General features: G+C 35.1%; 1 protein-coding gene and 1 non-coding gene across 3 annotated transcripts in view; both read left to right on the plus strand.

Moving 5' to 3' along the window:
* KLHL1 (kelch like family member 1) overlaps positions 1-18,613 on the plus strand; it is a 340,926-nt gene that overhangs the window by 159,452 nt on the left and 162,861 nt on the right. The gene's annotated exons all lie outside the window — the stretch shown is intronic.
* On the plus strand, positions 7,162-7,267 carry LOC113251584 (U6 spliceosomal RNA). Its single transcript, XR_003314557.1, has one exon. It is a non-coding gene; the product is annotated as a U6 spliceosomal RNA (small nuclear RNA).

Consider the following 18,613-nt stretch of genomic DNA (forward strand, 5'->3'; position numbering starts at 1 on the left):
GTTTCATAAAAACATCATTATTGTGGTAATAATTCACCAACTACAATTCACCAATTTAAAGTGTACAACTCAATGCTTTTTAGTATGTTCTCAGAATTGTGCCTCCATCACCGTAATCAGTTTTCAAACAGTTCCATCACTTTATAAAGAAACCTGGTATCTATTAATAGTCACCCTCCCCCTTTGAAATCATGCAGCATGTGGGCTTTTGAGATGGCGTCTTTTGCTTGGTATAATGTTTTCAAGATTCATTCCTGTTATAGCATGTGCTAGTACTTCATTTCTTTTTATTACCAAATAATATCACATCACATTGATAGAAACCCCATTTTGTGTATCTCTTCATCAGTTGATGGACATTTGAGTTGTTTACATTTTGGGGCCATTATGCACAATCCTGCTATGAATATTTGTATACAAGTTTCTGTGTGGACGTAATATTTTCATTTTTTTATATGTAGCCAGGAATGAAGTGATTATATAGTAATTCTATGGTAAAGATTCTGAAGACCTACCAGATTGTTTTTCAGAGTAGCTGCACCCATTTCATATTCCCTACAAGAGTGTCTAAGGTTTGAATTTCTCTATATCCTTGCCAACAATTTTTTATTAACTTTATTCTTGATTACAGTGGTATGAAGTAGTATCTTGTGGTTTTCATTTGCATTTCCCTAATCCTAATGAAATTCAACATCTTTTCATGTACTTATCGGATATTTTTATATCTTCTTTGGACAAATATCTTTTCTGCTCCTTTGCCCATTTTTAATTTTTAATTTGTTTCTTATTGTTGACTTATAAAAGTTCTTTATGTATTAGAGACTTTCTCTGGGCTTGGCACAAATGGCTTTACATGCATTAGTGAAACATCCCTGTGCGATAGGTAAAACTACTGTTCTCATTTTATAGATGAGAAAACTAAGCTACAAGATTAAATGTCTTGCCCAAAGCTACCCAGTTAATGAATTGTAGCTATTGAACTTTAATATAGAGCACTAGTATTAACCACTATGTATCACTGCCCTGAGTTTTACTTATAAGACCACAATCATTTTATTACTTTATTGAAAAAAAAATTATCCAAAGATGAAGATAACTTTTCAAAAGTGATTTTTAAAAACATGATTGGAGAAAGTACCTATTTTGGCCTTAATTTAAGTTAAATCGTGTGGGATAATTCAATCAATGTAAAACATGAACCATATATGTAAAGTATTTTAAGAAGTATAAAGTGCAAGGCTAATGAAAAGCATCATCATATTTTTATCAACACACCTAGGTTTACTTCTAATCTTAGAAGAACAGGTGTTGCTCCAACTATTCAAGACTAATTTTTCCACTTCTTGATCTCAGCCCTCCTCTATTATTATTATAATTTTTTTCCTGTTAAATACCTTCTTTTATAAATTGTCTTTTTTGTTTTGCACTGATACAATCCAACCAAAATGTTTTTCCCTCTTTTTCCATCACCATCTACTCCGCAGTATAATCTTAAGGTTACTGTAATAATGAATTATGAGAAGGAGATGACTCAGCTTAGTTGGCACTGAGGCCTTTAAATAATGATGGAAGATCAAGTTTGGCTGGAGATAACACTTTGAGGGTTTTTCAGGGTACTTGGGAATTAAGGAATATTTATTTATCCTGTATCCACCTGTTTCTCATTCTTTCTCTCCACTATGCACCTATAACTCAAGACATACTGTCTAATGGAGAATAGGCAGTCTACAAGATAGATCCAGAAAGAAACATAGTAGGATTGTTTGGTCTGGGTTTCATCTGGGATCATCATTCAAAAATACCGTACCTGGAGAGAGAAAGAAAACTTGATGCATGCCAGTACTAAACAAGTTCATAGTGATAAGGTTCCTTTTGATCTAGACAGGAAAAAAAAAAAAAAAAAAGAGAGAAGCCCTGAATGTTTCAATAGGCATAAAGAGGGGAGCAGGCTTTAGAAAGATGTTGAAGCTTTAGGGCATGTTAAGTCCCCCAGGCCTTCATATTTTGGAGCAAAATATAGATGTGCTGGTTACCTGAGTAATTGGGGCAACTTGACTGTCCCTAAGATATAAGAAATAAGCTCCCCAAATATTACAATGATATTTCCATATCCAGATAAGGATTGCCTCCTTTCAACACCACTAAATTTCTTATTGCACCTCATTTTATACTGGTTTATTACTACTATACAAGATGGGAAAATAGATAAAAGTGACTTATAAACAAGCATTTTCCAAAGTTAAAACATAATGCCAATACAAATAAAAAATCAAGAGTAAAAATCTTGAGTCACACAAATATATACTGAGCACATGCCATATAATTTTTCTTATGAGTGAGAGTATCAGCAGGGTGGTAAACTAGTTTAAAGAGACCAAAGTCACTAAGAATAAGAATGCCGAAATAAACTTGCAAAGTTAAAGACAAAGCCAGTTAACGTCCTACTACAAGGCATTAAACTTTAAACATTATTGTTTCTCTTTTCCACAGGCAGAAATTATTGCAACTATCATTATTTTGCAAGTTAATATGTAATTTCACAGAGCTTAAGCTCTAATCAATAGAAACGGTAAATCAAACAAATGTATATTCTCCTAGAAAATTAAATAATTCTTCAATGGTGACTTTCATGTTCCAATATGACATTAAAATGATAGACACTCATCCATGTACCTTATTTACAAGTGTCACATAATATTTCTTAGTTACATAGCAGAAAGGACAATTACAATTTCTTCATAATTTCACCAAAATAATATTAATAATTAGAACAGATTACTATAAGCCAGATAATATTCTCAGTATTATATATTAACTATTTTAATCCTAATAATGTTATGAGATGGGTAGTATCTTTACAGTCAAAGAAACTGAGGCAAAGAAAGGTTAGTTAACTCACTGAACTGTACTCGTTCATGAGTATATGGAGCCAGAATTCAGATTAGGGGAACTAGCTTCAAAGTCTATAATTTTAACCATTGCTCTATATTGCCTCTCACTAGCTCTCCTTCTTATATCGTGATTCCTCTTCAACTTTTAGTGCCCAAAGAGCATCTCCCTTCCCATCAACACTTCCTAAAATCACCTCAAAGAGCAATATAATAGCGCTAACAATGATGATGATGATTCTGTTCAAAAATGGGCATTTTAAAAAGTAATATAAGTGAAAATAAAAGCATCTTAACAATGTAATTTTTTGATCTGTAGTTGACACTTAAAAATTTGAAGTTTTCCTATAATCACGATATCAACACAAGAATCCTAGCACCTGCCCTCCAAACAAGATCACCACCCCTAAGCAACTCCAAAGTAGAAATTCTTGAACCCCCTTTGCCCTATGGATTCAGTCTCCACAAAGGCATAGAAGAGCTATGGCCAAATTGACCAGTGACAGCACAGTTTGAAAATCCAGTTGCACTTTTCTGTCCCAGTTTTCTGCAGTGTTAGGCCCTAATGAATATTTTCTTCTTTAGAGTGCCTCTAACCTTGAATTTTGGGCCAGCCTTCATTACTGTTTTCCTTTCTCTCTTACCATTGACTGAACCTGACTTCTTCCCTTTTGCCTAGGGTTCACTACTCTGTTAAATCTCTCATCTGTTCTTACCTGAGATGTTGAATTAGCTTCTATTTCTTCTTCTCCCTACCTAACTCATTTTAAAATATTTTATAATGCAATATTTGAAATTCATTTGTAATGTTTTTGAATATTTTATTTGTAAATATTTATTCATTTTAAGCAGTTTATTTTATAAAATATGAAACTTAGAAGAATATATATTGATGTTATAAAGTATAATACTCAAATAACTTTCCATGATTGTGATACCTAACTCAAAAAAATCACACTTCTTAAGTACACTTGTACCTGGGCACTCCATGAAATCCTTTCTACCTGTGGTTCCCTCAGTGGTAAACATTATTCTTTGAGGATAGTAAGAATTTTGTATTTTAAATACATGTGTTCTTTGTAATGTATTCACTGCACATGTATGTATCTCTAAATACATATTGTTTAGTTGTGCTTGTTCTCGAGTTGTATTTTTTTTGTTTTGTTTTTTTAAGATTTTATTTACTTATTTGAGCAAGAGAGAGACAGAGAGCATGCGCAGGAGGAGGAGCAAAAGGGAGGGAGAAGCACACTCAGCTGAGCAGGGAGCCAGATGCAGGGCTCCATCCCAGGACCCTGAGATCATGACCTGAGTCCAAGGCAGACGCTTAACTGACTGAGCCACCCAGGTGTCCCATTGTTGAGCTTTATAAAAATTGTATTAAATTATAGTTTTCAGTGGAGTCAAAGTAGCATTTGATTATTTACTTTTCTTAAGTTAGATGGCTAATTTCCTTAAATCCAAATGTGATTAAACCTATTGGCAGCTAAACATTCTTCAGTGGCTTCCCAAGTAATAAGTATAAACTGTTAGCATACAGTGATTTCATAATCTGGTGCCTACCTACTTTTCCAGTCATGTTACCAGATTTCCCTGGACCTCTGCTACCCTTCCATACTCGATACTTACAGCTCCACACCATTCCGTGATATTTCAGCACTCTGTGTCCTTACACACTATTCTCCTTCTACCTAAGCCTTTTACTTTTCCTGCATTGGTTCTCAAAATTTCAATTTAATTTTCAACCCTAAAGTATAACTTAAGTTAAATGTTCCCTTACCTGTCGCCTAGCCTCCCTGAAAACTTTTACTATGCTTTCATGTAACCTTGTCTTTACATCAGTTGTAGAACTTATCACATTTTATGTGTATTATTTATTCCTAATCTCCATGAGACATTAGTTTCTTTAGAAGTTAGAAGCTACTGGTCTACCTCACCTACAACTTGAAAAAATATACTGTTTTGATTGAATGATTGGGCAAATGAATGAATAATAGACTAAGCTTATGAATAAAAAAGAGGGGAATAAAATCCCACACAATATTTGAGAAAAGGAAAGAATGGGAACAGGGTTAAGATTTAGAGGCTGTCTTCACACTGAGTTTGAAATGACCAAGTTTCATCAAACAGAGAAGACAGAACTTTAAGAGAGATCTGTTGCATGGATTCGGAATACTATGAAATAGTTTCAGAAATAATTATAAGCCTGGATTAATTCAACTATACCAACTCTCAGTCCATATACAATAACATTTATGTAGCAAATGCTTATTTGAAACACCTAAGACATTGCTGTGCAGGACTGAGATCTGCTAAACAGAACCCAATTATTGCACTCATATTGATGGATGGGGATTATAGGATTATAGCTACATTCATAGATGTCCTATGAGACACATGCATTATAAATCATGTTGCCCACAATAGGAGTGACTTGACCTGCTGTGTAACTTTATCTTAGATTTCTAGTCGGGTGTTTGGTAATGTTTCTTTTTACTGAAGAAAGAGGTTTTTAATTTATTCCAAAGAAAATTATTGCAATGCGACCCTGCTTTAGTTCTTTCCTGGCTAAATTTTCTTAAGGAAAAGAAATATATGTCCCCTGTTACTTGGTCAGTAAAATCATTTACATTTCCACATAGAGAAGTCTCATTATCTGCCAAGTTGGTGCTGAAACAGCATGAGGCATTAATTGTTATGCAGAAGTAGACGTATGAATATGCTAAAATGGGATAGGGGTTAACATTTATGACTGCTAATGTATTTGTATATTTAATGTTCCTGTTTATTTCATGTACAACCTTTACTTTACGAGTGCATACAGAGAATTAATGTTTGTAAAGGGTTTGGTGTCAGAGATAATATGTGAACAAACAGCTAGGTTTGCTGACCTCTCTCTTTTTCTCCTAAGAACATTTGTGAATGAAAAATTCAGTGAACAAGAATTTTTTTCATTCAGTGTTACTCTTTATTCCCTGATTATGTTTGGTATAAAGAGGCATATCTGTATACATCTCCATAAAATAAAGAGCTCAAGACAGTCATAAATTTATGTAAAATCTAATATTTTCTGAGAACATGTCAAAACAAACACAAATACCCAAGAAAACCCATTTACAGCTTACTATATCACTCATCAACTTAACTTTCTTAAATGTTTTCAACCAAAAGATATTTTTACATTAATTTTTTAGCCCCTTTTACTTTCTTATACATGTGAAGTAATATTGCCTAATCCTTCATGGTGACACTAATTTAGGAATGTCACTTTCTTTATACTATTTCATTGGGTTCTGCCTGAAAATCTGTTAAAATAAACTATAAACTACACATGGACTAATGTTTTATGTCTTTAAACATTTATTTACTTTCTTAATTTTCTGTTACAATGGGGTTAACCCAGGATTCACTTATTGTCTTCCAAAGTTCAGAGATAGACAAGCTCACATACATTTTACATGAATGGGAATTCTGGTAAAGAGAGTAAGCACTGTTTTCATAACTCCTTTCACAAAACTCTCCAAAATGAATGGAAAAACACAGAATAAAGAAGAAAGTTCATCTGCATTTGAGCTAGTGAATTATAGTAACTCAATAATGTAAACTCTGAAGAAAAAAAGCTGCCAAATCAAGTAAAAATTAGGCCCAGTGTAAAAGGGGAGCACCAATTTGATACATATCTTCTTTAGTTTATATCATTATACCAGAAGGAGGGTTGTGTGAGAAAGTGAATTCTACTTTGGGGATATGAAAGGACATGGCTAGACCATAAAAAAAATGAAGGCCCCCCATTTTTGTTCCATCAGCTAAGTTAAAATAATGGAAGAAGCAGAACTGAAAGAAACATATTCAACCTTTTTTTTTTTTTTTTTTTTGGACCAATTTTAACCTAAACTTGAAGATGACACAGGGCCAAATAGAGAACAGAAATATCTGAGTACATTGTTTTGGACAGTGGGCTCCGAAGATTGCTTCAGGCTGCCCTGGTTTGCTCACCCAGACTAGGTTGAAGTCTCAGGACACTCTCCTGAACTTACTATTAGACCCTCCTGCAGAGCCGGCCTTGGCTGTGGGATTGGGGATCCCATCTATTTGTAGAGAAAATTGGTGTCACTAATGTACCCAGTATGCATTTTTCTACCGCCTGTCTTATTTATCTTTTCCACTCAAGCAACTTCACAGCTGAACAAGAAACCACAAATCAACAATCTAACCAACCGGTTTAAAGTCCATGGATAGAATTCAAACTATTCAGGTAAAAAAAGAGGAATCAGTGCTTGCTTGGACAGCACATATACTAAAATTGGAATAATACGGAGAAGATTAACATGGCCCCATGCAAGGATGACATGCAAATCTGTGAAGCGTTCCATATTAAAAACAAAAACAACAAAAAAAAAGAAAAAGAGGAATCAGTTAAAGAAGATTGGCAGCATGTGTTCAGGACATGTTATCAGTCCAGATACCAGATACAAATGTTGCCATTCGATAGTAATTATCATCATCGTCATCATCATGATCATCTGTACCAACAGCACAAACCCTGCAAATAAATGAAAAGCATAAATATTGCATGTAAGATATGCAGATGCTTTGAAAGAATATTCTACTTAGTATAGAAAAAGGAGTAAAATTTCCAGAGCTCTTTTCACTTTTTTTTTTTTTTCAGAGCTCATTTCATTGAGTGTAACCTTGAAGAATAGAATAGCCAAACCTCAGACACTTGCTACCCCTGGGGCAAAATGCCAACTTAGCCCATGGTAGTGCAAGACAAGTTTGGCCATTTCTTCCGATTTTATAGTTTAGACACATACTGCTAAGACACAGAAGTTGTATTTCCAAAAGTTCATAGAGGTACAAAATATTGCTCAGAATTGTAAATAGTTTGTATGATTATGGAGTATGTGAGAAATAATGTCCAGTTAAAAGCTGGAAAATTAGTGGACGATCATCTCGGAAGGGATTCTGTTATCATAATAAGTCACTTGAATATTTCTCCTACAATTGAACGGGGGACTTCGAAAGCTTTTAGGTATGAGAATTCTATGTCGTGTCTTACAGAGATGAGAGAGGGCACCCTAGAAGGGAGATTTGGAGGGAGGGCACCATAGAAGGGAGAATTGCTGTAGGCCACCACAATAATCTCTTCAGGAGATGGCTGCAGTTAGACTCTCAGGAAGGAGGATTTCTGAAATGTTACAGAGGCAGAAAGCACCGGATGAGATTAGACACTAAGTCCAGTTGAGCCTGACCTTTAATTACACTATTATTGTGGTCGACTCTAAACTATATTAGGTTTGTGGTTTCATGAAAGGAGTCCAGTTATCAAGAACATCTGCAATGAGCTGACGTAAAATGACTGTATAAAGATGTCTTTTTGTGAAGTGCTAGCAAAGCAAGAAAGGTAAATAAATAAACAAGACATTTATTTTGTTTCTTCCTATTGCCACATTCAATTTCATGGCCAGTCAAAAATAAACAGTGTATATAAAAGTCCATGCTGTATGAGACAAAATGCAAGTAGCATTTTGGGAGAAAATATTAAAAACATTTAATTAAAAAAGATTACTCTTAATAATATGAACCAGATTTACAAGTTATTTACTTTCTCCTAAAGGTTATCACAAATAAATCAACAAAATTTAAGTCTAATAACAGTCATTGGGAAGGTGAAGTAAAATACAGTATTTTGATCATTGTTGTTAAGAATGTAAATTCTGGAAGCGATTTGGCCATACTGATCAAAATAGCAAGTGTGGGGTGCCCCACAACAAATCAATCCCAATTTGAGGAATCAGTGCTATAGAAATACAAGTGTAAGTACAGATGTATAGACAATAAAGTCACTTCAGGTGTCTTAGTAAAGTAAATCACTGAAATGACTACCTAAACTAGCTATGAGCCTCACGCGTGAAGTAAAACATGCTGCCGCCACATGTGATAGACGGGTAATTTCCTGACATCAAGAGATATCTGCGACGTAATGTCATGCCAAAGGAAAAATAAAACAAAAACTTGGCAGAAAATGAAATAGAGCAGAAAAATGGTTTTGTGTGTGTATGTGTTTGTGTATATACATGTATTTGTATGCCTGACTGTAGGTGTGTGAGTGAATATATACTTACATAGAAAGAGGAGAGAACATGACAAAATTATACTCCAAACTTTGTAGTTCCTTTATGTTTGTTTTGAATCAGAGTGCCCCCATGTTGGGTGCATAAATAGTTACAGTTGTTATATCTTCTTATTGCAATATCCCTTTTATTATTATATAATGTCCTTCTTTGTCTCTTGTTTTAAAGTCCATTTTGCCTGATAGAAGTATTACTACTCCCGCTTTCTTTTGACATCCATTTGCATGTTAGATGTTTCTCTATCCCCTCACCTCCAATCTACAGATGTCCTTAGGTCTAAGATGAGTCTTCTATAGGCAGCATATAGATGGGTCTTGGTGTTTTTTTTTGTTTTGTTTTATTTTGTTTTGTTTTGTTTTTATCCATTCTGTCACCCTGTGTCTTTTGATTGGAGTATTTAGTTCACATACATTCAAAGTAGTTATTGCTAGATACGTCTTCATTGCCATTTTATTTCCTGTTTTGTGGTGGTTTCTGAAGACTTTCTCTGATGCTTTCTTGTCTTTTTCTCTTTTGTAATTTGCTGGCTTTCTTTAGAGATATATTTGGATTCCTTTCTCTTTACTTTTTGCATATCTATTAGGGGTTTTGATTTGCAGTTAGCATTAGGTTTGTATATAATATGTTCCGCATGTCGCAGTCTATATTAAGTTTATGGTCACTTCAGTTTGAATCCATTCTTTATTCTTCTCCCCACATTTTAGGCATATGGTATCATATTTTTACATCCTTTTGTGAGTTCCTTGACTGATATTTTACAAATATATTCATATTTTCACAGCTTTGTGTTTCCTACCTTCATACTGTCACTTTTGATCTCTCCTTTCCATTGAGTCCCCTTTAATATTTCTTGCAGAGCTGGTTTAGTGGTCATGAACTCCTTTAGTTTCTGTTTGTCTGGGAAACTCTTTATCTCTCCTTCTATTGCCGGACCAGATGGAGTATTTGACTGCAGATTTTTCCCATTCAGCAATTTGAATATATCACGCCACTCTCTTCAGACTTTGAAAGTTTCTGCTAAAAACCTCCTGATAGCCTTTTTTTTGGGGGGGGGGGAGGTTCCCCATATATGTAACTGTCTTCTTTTGTCTCACTGCTTTTAAATTTTCTTTATCACTATATTTTGCCATTTTAATTATAACATGTCTTGGTGTGGATCTGCTTTTGTTGAGTTTTTTGGAGGTTCTCTGGGTCTCCTGGGTCTGGATATCTGTATCTTTCCCCAGATTGGAGAAGTTTTCACCTGTTATCTCTTCAAATAAATTTTCTGCCCCCTTTTCTCTCTCTAGTTCATCCAGGACTCCTATAACACAAATGTTATTACATTTGATGGAGTCCCTGAGTTCCCTAAATCTATTCTCATTTTGCATAATTCTTTTTTCTCTTGTTTGTTCAGCTTGATTACTTTCCATTATTCTGTCTTCTAGGCCACTAATTTGTTCCTCTGCTTCTTCCAGCCTGCTATTCATTCCATCAGTCTTGTTTTTCATTTTGTTTATTGAGGCCTTTATCTCTGCTCTGTTATTCCTTGTCTCTGTGTTAATGGTCTCACTCATGTCTTCCACTCTTATCTCCAGTCCAGTGAGGATCTTTATCATCATTACTTTAAATTCTCTATCAGGCATGCTACTTATATCTGTTTCACTTAAATCTCTGGCGATGGCTTTGTCCTGTTGTTTCATTTGGGACAAATTCTTCTATCTTCTCATTTTGTCTAAGTCTCTGTGCCTGCTTCTGTGTGTTAGGGAAGTCAGCTAAGTCTCCTGTTCTTGAGAGTAATGGCCCTATGAAAAAGAGGCCCTGTAGTGCCCTGAAGCATAGTGTCCCCTGTTCCCCAGAGCCTGGCACTTCAGGGAGTGTCTCCACTGTATGCTGTGTGTGCTCTGATATTGTGTTCTGGCCACTTTATCTTTCAGGCTAGTCATCGGCAGGCTCACTTTGCCTGTTGTGCGCAGTGTTTGGTCCCTTACCTGAATGTGGCATATTTTAACTCTGTGTGTTCTAGTCTGCTTATGAAATGAGACCTGTCACCACTGCTGCCAGAACCGAGGCCTTATAAAACTCTGGTCAGAAGATGTGGCATGAGCAGAGATTTGGGCTGGTCCTCTGGTGGAGGGGACCAACCTTGCTGGGACTGAGGAACTCATAATTAGGAAGGGGAGTCCCTCCAGGGCATGGGGAGGTGGGGCTTGGTATAGGCAAGTTAGGTTCCTACAGGTGGTTCTGTGTTTATGCTAGGCAGCAGGGAAGGGAAATGGCACCTGCCAATTTCTTTGTTCCCAGAGGGGTCTCTCTTTGAATGCTGCCTCTCTGGGACATGTTTCAAGACAAGCAAATAACATCCCTACTGTGTGCCCCAGGCCTCCTTTAGATATCAGTTTCCGTGCTGTATGCAGACCGTTTGCCCTGCCTTCTATCCAGGAGCAGCCCCAATGCCTCTGGGCTCTACCAGAGCCAAGCGTGCTGACCTTTAGAGTTCCAGGCTTTAAGCCCCACTAGTTGCAAGAACTAATGAAATTTGGCTCCTCTTGCTTTCCAAGCCAACTGCTATGGGGATTTGTTTTTCCTATGAGCTCCCTGCTGTGTGCTAATTTAAATCTCACCCTTTTCCATGACCTAGGCTCCCTCCCCACCACAGCAGCTATTATCCATTTCTCTTCCAAACCACGTGTCTGCATTTCTTACCTTCTTCAATGTGGCCTCTTTTCTACCTTTAGTTGTAGAATTTGTTCTGCCCGTCTTCAAGTCAATTTCTGGGGTATTTTGTATGATTTGATAGTTATCTAGTTGTGCTGTGGGATGAGGTCCTCCTACTCCACCACCACATTCCCCTCTGAGAGATGTTTAATATATTTTTTAACTCAGTATGAAATTCTTTGTGGTATATTGGCCATTCACTATGTGGTTTGCAAACTGGAAATTTATGAAACACTGTTAAATTTTGGAGGCCAAGGTAGTCCAGTGAATATACTTTAAGAGCTTCTAGGCATCTTTGTTAGAGATGGTGAGGCAATGTTAAATATGACAATAATTTTCTAGGAGGAAAAGTTTTCAGTGCAGTGGGATTGCCCAGACTGTTTAGAGACCACAAAAGGAGGGGACTCTTCACTAAGGAACTTAAGAAAGATTTCACAGTTGATTTAATGCCTCATGTGAGGCTTGGGAAAAAGGAAAGAAAACAAAAGAAAAAAAAAAGAACAATAGCAATAGATAAAAAGAATATAGTCACATATTAATTAGTGATAATTTCTGGATTTAATACATTGTTTTTACTAGCTTTATAAAATGTCTTTCATAAACCCAGAGGGTTTTACAATGCAATTTTGTGTTTTATCTTCATTATGTAGTTGTATATTAAAATATAGAGACTTTAATGCCATTAAAAAATTCTAGAAATTATTTCCAAGACACACAATGTAATTCATGGAATGAATAGGAACATTTTTTATGATCTATATCATTGATATTTGATAGACTATTGGGAAAACATCTTGATAGTAATGGGAAAACATCTGGACTTCAAGTTTTTTTTTTTTTAACTCTCTCCAACAATAATGACTGCAAAGTCTGAATATGTTCTGCTTTAATAATGATGTAGTTTTGCAGATATTTTGTGACCTTTCTTTTCTTTACTGGAGGTATTTGCTGTTTAACCTCCCTTATTTTGTAATTTTGAAAGAAAATTATTTGAAATAATATTATGTGAAATATTTTACAACTGGGTTATATTTTCACTCCAGAAACATTATTTATGTGGATGTAGATCCATTTTGAATAAATTCTGTGTGCATCTCACGGTGTGCTTATTCCGCACAAGTTCTGCCATAAATTAGAGGCAGTTAAGATTTCCTCTGGGCTAAAATATGACAAGTAAGCATCTAACTTGCAGTTTTATTCCTCCTTTCTTTTCCTTCTCTCTCTCTCTCTCTTTTGAACATCCAGTGAAATATTCCCCCTTCTAATATATCATTCTATTATATAGTTATAGAATATTACTTATATATGATGAAAGTAAATAATTAGTTGTCTTAATTTAGTTGAAGCCATACTTTGGAGCCAGGATTTACCTTAAGTAGAATGTGTACTTTTAGCTATATGTATCATGTAAATACATTAATATTTAAGATTATTTTAAGTGATATATATTTTTTTAAGATTTTATTTATTTATTTGACAGAGAGAAACAGCAGCGAGAGAGGGAATACAAGCAGGGAGAGTGGGAGAGGAAGAAGCAGGCTCCCAGCAGAGCAGGGAGCCCACGCAGGGCTCGATCCCAGGACCCCTGCTCTTCACCCCTAGGGTTCTGTTTTTTTTTTTTTTTTTTCTCTTCTCTTACTAATTTATATTCACTCAGTATTTCCATGGCCTATGACTTCAATAATTATTCACAAACCACAACTCAAACTGAGACCTCACTTCTTTTTTTTTTTTTTTAAGATTTTATTTATTTGTCAGAGAGAGAGAACACAAGCAGGAGGAGCAGCAGGCAGAGGGAGAAGCAGGCTGCCCACTGAGCAAGGAGCCTGATGCGGGACTCAATCCCAGGACCCTGGGATCATGACCTGAGCAGAAAGCAGCCTGCTTAACCGACTGAGCCACCCAGGCGTCCCAAGACCTCACTTCTTATTCAGAAATCCCTTCAAAATTTTGCCCATCTCCGTTTTGCTTTATTATAGTCTATCCTGTATCCTGCGAATATAACCTTTGTTTATGTAAAAAGCTGGGAATTCTGTGAATTGGTTTTCCATTCCCTGCAGTATAAAGCCCCAACTCCTTAAGCCCCTCAACATTCCTTAACAGTCTCTATTTCATCAAATCTTCATCAAATCAGCATGTTTCTGGTTAATTCCAATTTTCCCCAGAGAATCTGTATTATCTACCTTGCAACTTTATTGCAACATTGTTAGTTGTCCACAATGAAAGATTGTCCATTTTCACTCATGACTTTCAGGTGTCTAGCCAAGCATTAATGTAAGTGGATCTACTACTCAGATTATTTGAAACTAAGAGTAAAATTTACATATAAACACAAAATATTTTTAGTATTTTATATGAATTATATATTTCCAGGGATTTTTTTGAAGAATACAATTACCATGTAAATAGAAGAAATAATGTAAATATCTTCTGTCCAGAACATTTACCGTAGGTGTTTGCCATTTTGAGAACTTACAACACCAGTGTCAACACTTCTCATGGTATTTTAATTGTCAATATAGTGGACTTACTTGTAGTTTTGGGAGTCATCATGAATCTATGTAAAATGATACATTTATTTAATACTTCAAAAGGTCAAGTATTTTTTTAAAAAGAAGAGTAATCAGGTAAATATTAAAAATTGTGTTATTGATCTTTGCCCATAAATGTTAGCCATCAGGGGGCCTTCACTGCCAACCAGTCAACTCTTTTATTTGTTTGTTCATTTGCTTAATGAGGCAAAGATTACATCAAAGCTTTATGAAGAAATATATGCTAGAGCTTGCCAAGATAATTTATACTTCTGAGATTTAAGGGAAAGTTTAAAAATCACTGGTAGTGAAGGCACCTGGGTGGCTCAGTCAGTTAAGCATCTGCCTTCAGCTCAGGTCATGATCCCAGGTTCCTGGGATCAAGCCCCACATCGGGCTCCATGCTGAGTGGGGAGCCTGCTTCTCCTTCACCCTCTGCCTGCTGCTCCCCCTGTTTGTACTGTCTCTCTCTGTGTCAAACAAATAATAAAATCTTTAAAAATAAATTTAAAAAATAAATAAAAATCATTGGTAGTATTATGAATGTGAAAATAAATCAGAACAATAAGCTCATTTCTTTTAGAATAGGACAGATGATTTCTCATAAGCTGTCATAAGCTCATTTCTTTTAGAATAGGACAGATGATTTTAAAATGTGGTAATATGGTAATATTCTTACCAATTGAGAAAGCTTGCTAATATAACCTAAAATCTAAATGAAGTGTTTATATTTTTTAGTCCATCATGAGTTATATTATTTTAGGTAGACTTGATAAGATGGAGCAAGATGTCCAAAGTATGTGTAACAACTACAATCAAATGAATTTTCATTAAAAATGAAGAAAGTATCATGTATGATAATCAGGAAGGAAATTTTACCTCTTTCGTTAATTGAATTTCAGAACCAAAGAGAATGAATGAATAAGAACTAAACCATATTTCAAAGGGTTTTGTATCCAAGATAAAATAAAGTTGATAAAATTATAGTTTGAAGATTGTAATTTTTTCTCATTATTAAAAAAATACTAATTCCAGAAAATTTAGAAATTCTAAAACTAAGCAAAAAAATAAATAAATAAAAGCAAACTACTCAAAATATCATTATAAGATGATTACTTTTAAGCGTTTCATTTTAGCCATATTTTCCTGCATATTAATTTAATTAATTAAATTGATCATGCATTGATCAACTTGGTCGTGAAGGGGCAATAAAACCATGGATATTTTTCTCACAAATGTCCCTATCAATCTACTTTGTGAGTCCCCTATTCCTTTACCCACTGAATAAAAGAAAAAACAGGCACCATGGCTCTAAGCTAATAAAAGTTCCCCCAGGAATCTTGAGTCACAGAAATAGCCTCATTTCTGTAATTAAAATGTCCAGTCTTGTCAAATACTTATTAGGTGAGTCCTGTGGAACCTTGGTGACTGTTTAATAAAGTGGCAGTTCTCATCAGATGTTAAGAAGGAAAGAAAACACGTAGTGTATTTACCTATTAAAAATTCACTGTGTGAGGCCAGTTTGCTGATCAAGATTCTTATGCCAGTTATTTTTGTTCTTTGGGAGATTTTGGTACCCAGGGTTTATCTGGGGGCATCAGTTAATTAGTGTGGCAATAATGTTAAATGATCCTCAGGGTTGCTGTCATAGTGTAAATTTGTAAAACTTTGACTTAACGTATTGCACTTTTCTACTCCCATTTATCAGGGATTATTTTGGCAAGGAGATAGCTAGCATTTGATTAAGGACATGGACTTTGCAAGGAGACTGCCTGGATTTTTTTGTTGTTGCTGTTAAAGATTTTGTATATTTGAGAGAGAGCAAGCTCAGGAGGAGAGCAGAGCAGGACGAGGGGCAGAGAGAGAGAATCTCAAGCAGACTCCTCATTGAGTGCTGAACCCCATGCAGAGCTCGATCCCATGACTGAGATCATGACCTGAATTGAAAGCAAAAGTTGGAGCTTTACTGACTGAGCTACCCGGGAGCCCCGGATTTTTAACATAAGCACTTTGGAAAACTGTTTAAGGCAAGAAATCTCATTGTGACTCACTTTTCTTACCTATTAAAGGGAGTAATCATACTATCCACCTCACCAAGTTGAGTATTAAATAATATATTCAATATCTTAAAAATACAAAGTATGACATCCCAAGTTCATCATAGTTGCAACCATCACAAATGACATAGAGTTAATCGGCCGGAATTTGAGACTTTTGTATGGGCTAGGCTTTACCATAACATAACTTTAACAGAAAGTCCTGTTACAGAGTAAGTCAATAAATGCTTTTAAATAAGTGATAGAGAGGAATACCCTTATTCAATTTTCAATATTAATAACTACAAATGATATCTAACCAGTTCCAGCATTTGGCCAATTTAGAACATAAACCGAAGAAAGATCACCCCCCAAGTTACAGTGCGTGGTGCTCTCCTTCACAGGCGACTTTAAAAACCAAGTTAAAAATTAAAGGATAGTGATTAAAATTTATGAAAATCAAACAGCACTGCCATATTATCAGCGCTGTTATGACAAATAAGCACATGATCTGCACACCACACTTGAAAAATCAATCTTTAGATTATATTCACGTTCTGTGGCATTAGGCAAGATCATTGCTTGGAGACTTCTGATGAACATTATACAAACTTGAAACTGAACCAACCCAGAGAACTGTTTTTATGTGTTTTATGTGGTTTAGAGGTAGGGAACAAATTGAATTGGCTCAACATAGGAAGAATGTAAGAAAAATAATTTTAATTGTTCTTTCAATTTCTTTTTCTGGATAACCATGAGATGGTCAGTTTTCTTTTTTCTCGTTATTTTAGTAAGACATCCCATTATTGCAGAAACTGTACAACAGCTATGGGAGCTATCATAGAGAACAGATTAATTATAAACTATTGGTGGTAAATCTTCCCCCCAAATTAAAGAAGTTGCATTATGATAATTGATACAAATCCAAAATAGTTCAGCAGCATTTTATTGAAGCCATACTGAGAGACAACATGACTTAGTGATTAAGCGAATCCTGGATCCAGAATGAAAACCCTGTGAAGCCTTTCTCAACCACAAGCTGTGTAAATTTAGAATATTTTACACTCTGTGCTTGACTGTCCCCAAAAGGCAAGCATGGATGGCCAAAGAGGTTTCTACTTTATAGAGCCATTGTGAGAATAATCTGTGTAAACTGTGAGTTACTTAATTCTCATATGGAGTTCTGTCCTCATATGGTACCAGGACCAATAGGAATAAGATGCATGGAAAATGATCTGAATTCAGTTTAGAGATTTTTGTAATAGTCAGTGTCAGTTCCTTCAACTGGTAGAAAGTTCCTTTTGATGGGAGGGATGAGGAATGTTGGAGACTTATCAGGATATCAAAGAAAGGTTTACACAATAGGAATCCAGCTGAAATACATGTACATTTCTTCTAATATTCAGATTCTATTATTTTCAAGGTGAGAATCTTCATAATGATCATTTCAACTCTACCTAATAATACCCTGGTTCAGACTCATAAAATTTAAATGAGGTAACTTTGTAAGGGATTCTTCTACTTTGATATTTCTCAAATTCAGCCAAGTTTCAACCTCTAACCTTATGAATTTTTCTCATGATATAATGCATATAAAATTATTTTCATAAATCTTCTATAGAGTCTTTTTTTTAGTGTTCACCTTAAAAATAAAAAATCTCTGTTTTACATGTCAATATAAAACCATATAGTGGTTACAGTTCTTTTATAAAGACTAAACAAAGCATGGCATTTCCTGATGATTTCCAGCATGTCTCTTTAAATATATAAGGCATACAGTAAGCATCCTATTTTTTTCAAGTTTTTTTAAAATTCCAGTTGGTTTTTTAAAGTTAGTTTTTAAAGTTCCAGTTAGTATAGAGTGCAATATTAGTTTCAGGAGTACAATATAGTGATTCAGCACTTCCATACATCACTGGTGCTCATTCAGAAAGTAGTAAGCATTCCTTTAAATATGCATGAAAAATTTAAGAAATAATATCATGATCCTTGATACAAGCCCACCAGCATTCAGTTGAATATTTTAATCTGTATTTTCTTTAATGCTGTGTTTCTTGGATTATAGGTGCTCATTCCATTTTATTTCTCTGTTGGTCAGTGTACTTTGCATTTTTATTTACTCTCCATCGTTTGGAATTCTACAGGTGTCTAGAAATAAAATCTCAGAACTAACATCCAAAGATTCATTTTAATTAATTAATTTATTTATGTATTTATTTTTAAAGATTTTATTTATTTATTAGAGAGAGAAAGAGAGAGAGAGTGCACAATCGGAGGTAGGGAGAGGGACAAGCAGACTCGTCACTGAGTGCGGAACCCTCCGTGGG

The sequence above is a fragment of the Ursus arctos genome, unplaced genomic scaffold (assembly GCF_023065955.2).
Source record: "Ursus arctos isolate Adak ecotype North America unplaced genomic scaffold, UrsArc2.0 scaffold_10, whole genome shotgun sequence".
Lineage (NCBI taxonomy): Eukaryota > Metazoa > Chordata > Mammalia > Carnivora > Ursidae > Ursus > Ursus arctos.